The sequence below is a fragment of the Artemia franciscana genome, chromosome 1 (assembly GCF_032884065.1).
Source record: "Artemia franciscana chromosome 1, ASM3288406v1, whole genome shotgun sequence".
Lineage (NCBI taxonomy): Eukaryota > Metazoa > Arthropoda > Branchiopoda > Anostraca > Artemiidae > Artemia > Artemia franciscana.
The window spans coordinates 45,367,679-45,373,678 of NC_088863.1; positions in this window are offsets into that span (position 1 = coordinate 45,367,679).

Genomic DNA, 6,000 nt, shown 5'->3' on the forward strand with positions numbered 1-6,000 from the left:
CTTGCAAGTGCCATACGAGCTACTAGCTCTTGTTGTGTTTCATATCATTCCTTTTAGATTGTTTTGTATAACTCTGCTGGAATTAACAAGTGGGCCAAAATTAAATAAATCATTGTCTGTAGGTAGCCTACACATATTTTCGATTCTACTTTGTTCTGTCTCTCTATTACTGACATTTTTACCACCAATACAACTGGTATGTGAGACAAAACAGCTGTTTAAAACCTCCTGATTTTTTCCCCGACTTAAAAAACAACCTCCCGATAATCTCCCGACTTTTTTGGAGTCGTTACTGATTTTCAGAAAAAAAAAGTGGAAGCACTGATTTCAAAGATTGTGGGAAACGTGTGCGGATTATAAAAATGGAAATGGTAGAAATAATTGTAATTAAATTTCAGGATTGCTGTTTAACAAAAGCCATAAGAATCTCCATAATAAAATCCAACTAGTCAAGGTCTGGGAATAAATTTCCAGGGAGACTGGACTATCAGTTCAGCAAATCACTGGAATATGAGAAAAATATGGACAACAGCAACTGTGGTGGGGATGTAAGTTGTTACAACCCCCCAGATGTAATAGTTTTTCTTTTATTAGATTTTTTTGCGTTTCACAACACGTAAGTAACACCAGAAGTTACAAGTATTATATAAATTTTAACGATCTGGTTTATTTATCAGATAAATAACATAACTTGCACACCACCTTTTAATAAATAATTAATTGGTTATTACTAAAATAGTTACTTAACCCTATAGTTTTTGGCAAATGTGAAATCGATGAATAGATAGCGCATATAAGCAAAATATCTTAAATTTAGAACTTGCTCTGGATATTCTGAGGTAGACCAAGTTAATTATATTATGGTTATCTATGCTTTAATTCTCTTGTGCTTTTTTCTATTGATAAAAAAAGTTTTTCAGGTTGTTCTGAGTGTCTCTGAGATAATTGAAAACGCGATTAAAAGTACAGTTTTTGCTGATAATTAATGGCTAGCCTATCAAACATCTTGGTAAATTGATAGATTTTTCCATTACTCACAGAGAACAATAGGCTAGCCTACTCAGTGCAAAATTTGGTAAAATTCTAGTTAATTGACTTCTTGCTATCTTGGTAAGGTTTTAGGTTAGGAAAAGAAAACTTTCAGGGATGGGTCTACAGGCTAAAGTATGTCCCAGGAAGGTATTTTGAAGTACCTACATCCACTCCTTCTCCCTCTAGAGAGCCCTGAACTTTAAAATATGTGTGTTATAAAAGTGAAACCTTGCAAAATAGATCTTCTGCTTAATTGAAGCACAACAAAATTGTTTTCAGCCTCATAACTTTGCTCCATCCCATTTTATAAGGGTTTAAAGATATATAAATACATTTCCTAAATTTTGATAAAAAATGATATGGCTCAAAATTCTGGGATTGCATTTTCAGAACTAAAAGCAGAGAAAAATCAACTAGCCTAGTAACTGAAAATTAAGGTAAAATGTTGTTTTGTCAAAATTTCAATAGGTATAGACCTGTCATGTAGGCAAATTTCAGGACCCTCTAGAGGGAGAAGGAGTGGAGGTGAGTACTTCAAAATACCTTCCTAGGACATATTTTAGCCTGTAGACCCATCTCTGAAAATTTCATTTTCCTAACCTAAACCCTTTCTGAAATAGCAAGAAGTCAATTAACTAGAATTTTTCCCAAAATTTGGTTGCCTAGAGAACTAACTGGAAGAGAAGGAAGCATGTTTATAAAACAATTCTTACTTCATAACATAGGCTACAGAATAATTATAGTTAACACATCTTGCATGCAGCCTCACTATTCTTTACCCACCTTCCCCCTAATATGAAATTATATTGCCCAAATTAAATATTTCAATGCATTCTGCCACCCATAACTTGCTTTTCCTTTTTTTCATCACTGCTGATTTAATTTACAGGTACATAAGTTGAAACAGCTGAGATGCATTGGGAGAATAAATGGGAAATAGCCTATTTTATTTGGCCTACATATTTGCATGGGGGTAAAATATAGTGTGGCTGTGTACAAGATGTGTTAACTAGACTATGTTTATTTTGCATATTATGAAGTAAGAATTGTTTTTTTTAACATGTTTCCTTCTTTCCAGTTAGGTCTCTAGGCAAATACCCAAAATTTGCCTAAAAAAAAAGGACTATAGCTGCTTCAGGATAGTGATTGGCAGCTCCAGAAGGATACTTGTTAATAAACCAGTGTTTACTTCAAATTAATCAGTAAAATTGTTGTAAAATAATATTCAGGTATTTCTACTTTCATTCACTTTTTTATGAATATAGACTAGGCCTATTAATTTTCTTTGTTCCTCAATTGTATGCCTTTTTATTTAAAACTTGTGATAATGTTTGCAATTTAGTTTATATTGTCATGCTGCCAAGGTAATATTTTAAGGGTTCTTGATTTAAAAAAAAGAAGAAAATACCATCTAGGTCTGTATCATTCCTTTAGGGTAAGACCCCCAGCACTCAGACAATGCCTAATTTTTTACATTGTGCATGCAGGTTTAAATAGTTAAGATTTACTATTGGCTAATAATTAAAGCTAGAGTAGTTGCGTTAGCTGACTATAATCTTGGGAAATTTCTGGTTTTTCAGCAGTAAAAAAGCAGACAAAAGTTCTTTAGTTTAGCCTTTTTAATTGAAATTATTGTGCTTTATAAAACTTGTCTTAAATAAAGTTTTTTCGAGTTTGACTCTATCTGTGATTTGGATATGTTGTTTTAACTTTGATACCCTATGTTCAATATCTAGGCATTCTACATAAGTTGTATAGGAATTCTGGCAAATTACCCCAGTGTGTAATTTCCCCTAACAAGTTCACCCCCTGGAAGCTCCCCTCCCCATGGAAAATCCCCCCAGCAGAAAATTTGTCCCCACCCGACAATGTATGCATACTTCTCAGTAACAAATACTATGTGTACAACAAAAGGCAAATTTTATAACTTAAAGAACTTTCACCTTGAATGGGGGGGATCATGTTATATCCAAAGGCATAGCTATTGGGCCTTTCAACTATAATGCACAAAATAACCATCTCTAAATTATTATTGGACAATTTAGGAAAAAAGGGGAGAGGAGGGGGCTAGTTGCCCTTCCAATATTTTGGTCACTTAGAAAGGGCACTAGAACTTTTAATTTCCATTTGAATGAGCCCTCTCACAACATTCTAGGACTATTGAGTTGGTACTATCACCCCTGGGAAAAAAAAACAACAAATAAACATACATCTATGATCTTTCTTCTAGCAAAAAATGCAAAATTCCACATTTCTGCAGATATGAGAATGAAACCTCTTCAGTTGAGTTCTCTCATATGCAGAATCTGATGGTGTGATTTTCATTAAGATTCTATGGCTTTTAGGGGGTGTTTTTGCCTTATTTGAAAATCAGGTATATTTTCTCAGGCTTTTAACCTTTTATGGGCAGAGCTAAACTTAATAAAACTTACCTATGTTAAACCAGCATAATAGACTGATTCTTTTGATGTATCTATTTGTATAAAAATTTCGGTTTTTAGTGTTTTGGTTACTATTGAGCTGGATTACTCCTTACTTACAGTTTGTTATGACAAACTGTTTGATTTAGCTAATTTAATTTACTTAATTTTATGAAACTAGGTTTAATGTTGGATAATTGTGCATCAACTATTATGAAGAAGGGATGATGGATTGTTGTGTTGGCTGCAGAGGGGTCAATAGATGCCTGAAAGAGTGCGTTTAAATGCCTAAATTACCTAACTTTCTGTAATTTTACAGATAGCTGTAGGAAAGGGTCAAGGGGGGAGGGGGGCTTGCTGGAGTTAATCTCCCATTTCCCTTCATTTAGACTAAGCTTGAATAAGGGTCTTGCAGGGTGGTACATCCCCTCTTATTGCAGAAAAATCTTTCTGAAATTTATTTTAATGCTTCATTTAACTAAACTGATTTGCTTTGCATTTCATAAAATTATAAGCCATTAAAAATAAAATAAAAAGGCTATCATGAAGGAGATGCTGTGATTCATTTTATTGGCAGGAGGAAAGCATATGCCTCAAAGGGTGCACTTTACCTCTTAATTTCTGGGAATATATTTGGTATTTCTCTTTTCCTATGTTGAACAGTGAGTAATGTTGAATTGTGCTTAACAATGAGAAAGTTTTAAAGTCACATTTTGAAAAAGTCTTTGGACCCAGACCTGATGCTCTAGAAACAGTAACAGATACACATTTCTTAAAAAAAGACATTAGTGCTGAGCCTCCTCCCTGCACTGAAGAAGTGCTGATAGCTGTAAAAAAGTTGAAAAATGACATGCATCTGGAGTTGATGGAATCACACAGAAATGTTGAAGGTATCCCTTTGAGCCTACATATTTGTCTGGACTGCTCTTCTAGCTGTTATTTTATAATACATATAAAATTTCATTGTATATGCATGATGAAATATGAAATATAACAGTTCTGCTGATCAAACTACTTCATAGAAGATTTTAATATATTATGGAGTACCTGATACACTAGTCAAAATGATAATCAAACTATATGAGTCACTGTAATGGACTACATTCTGTGGCAGTCTTCAGGCTTTATAGCCTGTTGCCAACAGGCAAGGTCAGAAACCAACAGATTTATGATAAGGACTTGGCTGATGACATTGTTCTTTTCAAAGAAGCAAAACAGCAACTGCAGCTGCTACTTGACACCATAGATGAAAAGGCCAAAAACATGAGACTTACATTGAATGTCAGTAAGGCAAAGAGCAAGGCCACAGCTGTGGCCTTATATACAGTTCTGCTGATCAAACTACTTCATAGAAGATTTTAGTATATTATGGAGTACCTGATACACTAGTCAAAATGATGATCAAACTATATGAGTCACTGTAATGGACTACATTCTGTGGCAGTCTTCAGGCTTTATAGCCTGTTGCCAACAGACAAGATCAGAAACCAACAGATTTATGATAAGGACTTGGCTGATGACATTGTTCTTTTCAAAGAAGCAAAACAGCAACTGCAGCTGCTACTTGACACCATAGATGAATAGGCCAAAAACATGAGACTTACATTGAATGTCAGTAAGGCAAAGAGCAAGGCCACAGCTGTTTCTTTGCTGATTCTGAAATGCAAAGATAAATCAATTGAGCAGGTCAATCGAGATTTGAGTATTCTCCCCTATGCAAGTGAATAAACCTTATCCTAGTTTTTGAAAAAAAATATGCTTTAGGTGAATCCTGGACATGGCTGGAAAAAGCATTTAAAACTGGGCATCAACTTTCAAGCTTACCGGTGAATGTGTCAGCCAATAGTTATTGACCTTTTAAAACATAGGAGATGGACCATGTTCTTGGTAAGCAAGAAGACTGACTCCCATGTATAGTTTATGATTGACATCTCTGGGGGGGGGGTGTAAAAGAGGTCAACCAAGACAAATCTTAAGACTTGCAACAAACCTTATGAGATGTCCTTTAACCGTTGTGGAAGGACATCAGGGCTTCAGCTCAGCTCCATGATATCTGATGAGGCTTTGTAAACGCCTTATTCCTGAATTGCGAGGATCCAAGGTCTAAGATAAGGTATTTGATGTATTTATACCCCCCAAAAAAACCTATTTGAGATTACAGCAGCTTCAGCTGCATAGAAATTCATGTAGAATTTTAATCAACTTGAAAAATAATACCCCTTTCTGTCCTCCAGATATTCTGCAATGAAAATAGCATTAATAACATATTCAACATATCTGCTGTTTACCAAAAATTTTACCAAATATTGAATTTTTTCAAAATTTTAATTACAATCCAATTTTATAATTGTGAAGCAGAAAAACTGGGAAAGCGGAATGGTACCAGCAAGACATCGAGAGTTTATGGGGCCATGAGGCCACCTCATATCTTGGTTGGGCCTGGGCATGATTTTAGGAAAGATCAGAAATGAAATTGAAAAAAAGTCTTCAAATGAAAGTAAGGAGCAACGTTAAACTTTTAAATGAACTAAAATCACTCCTTATGTAA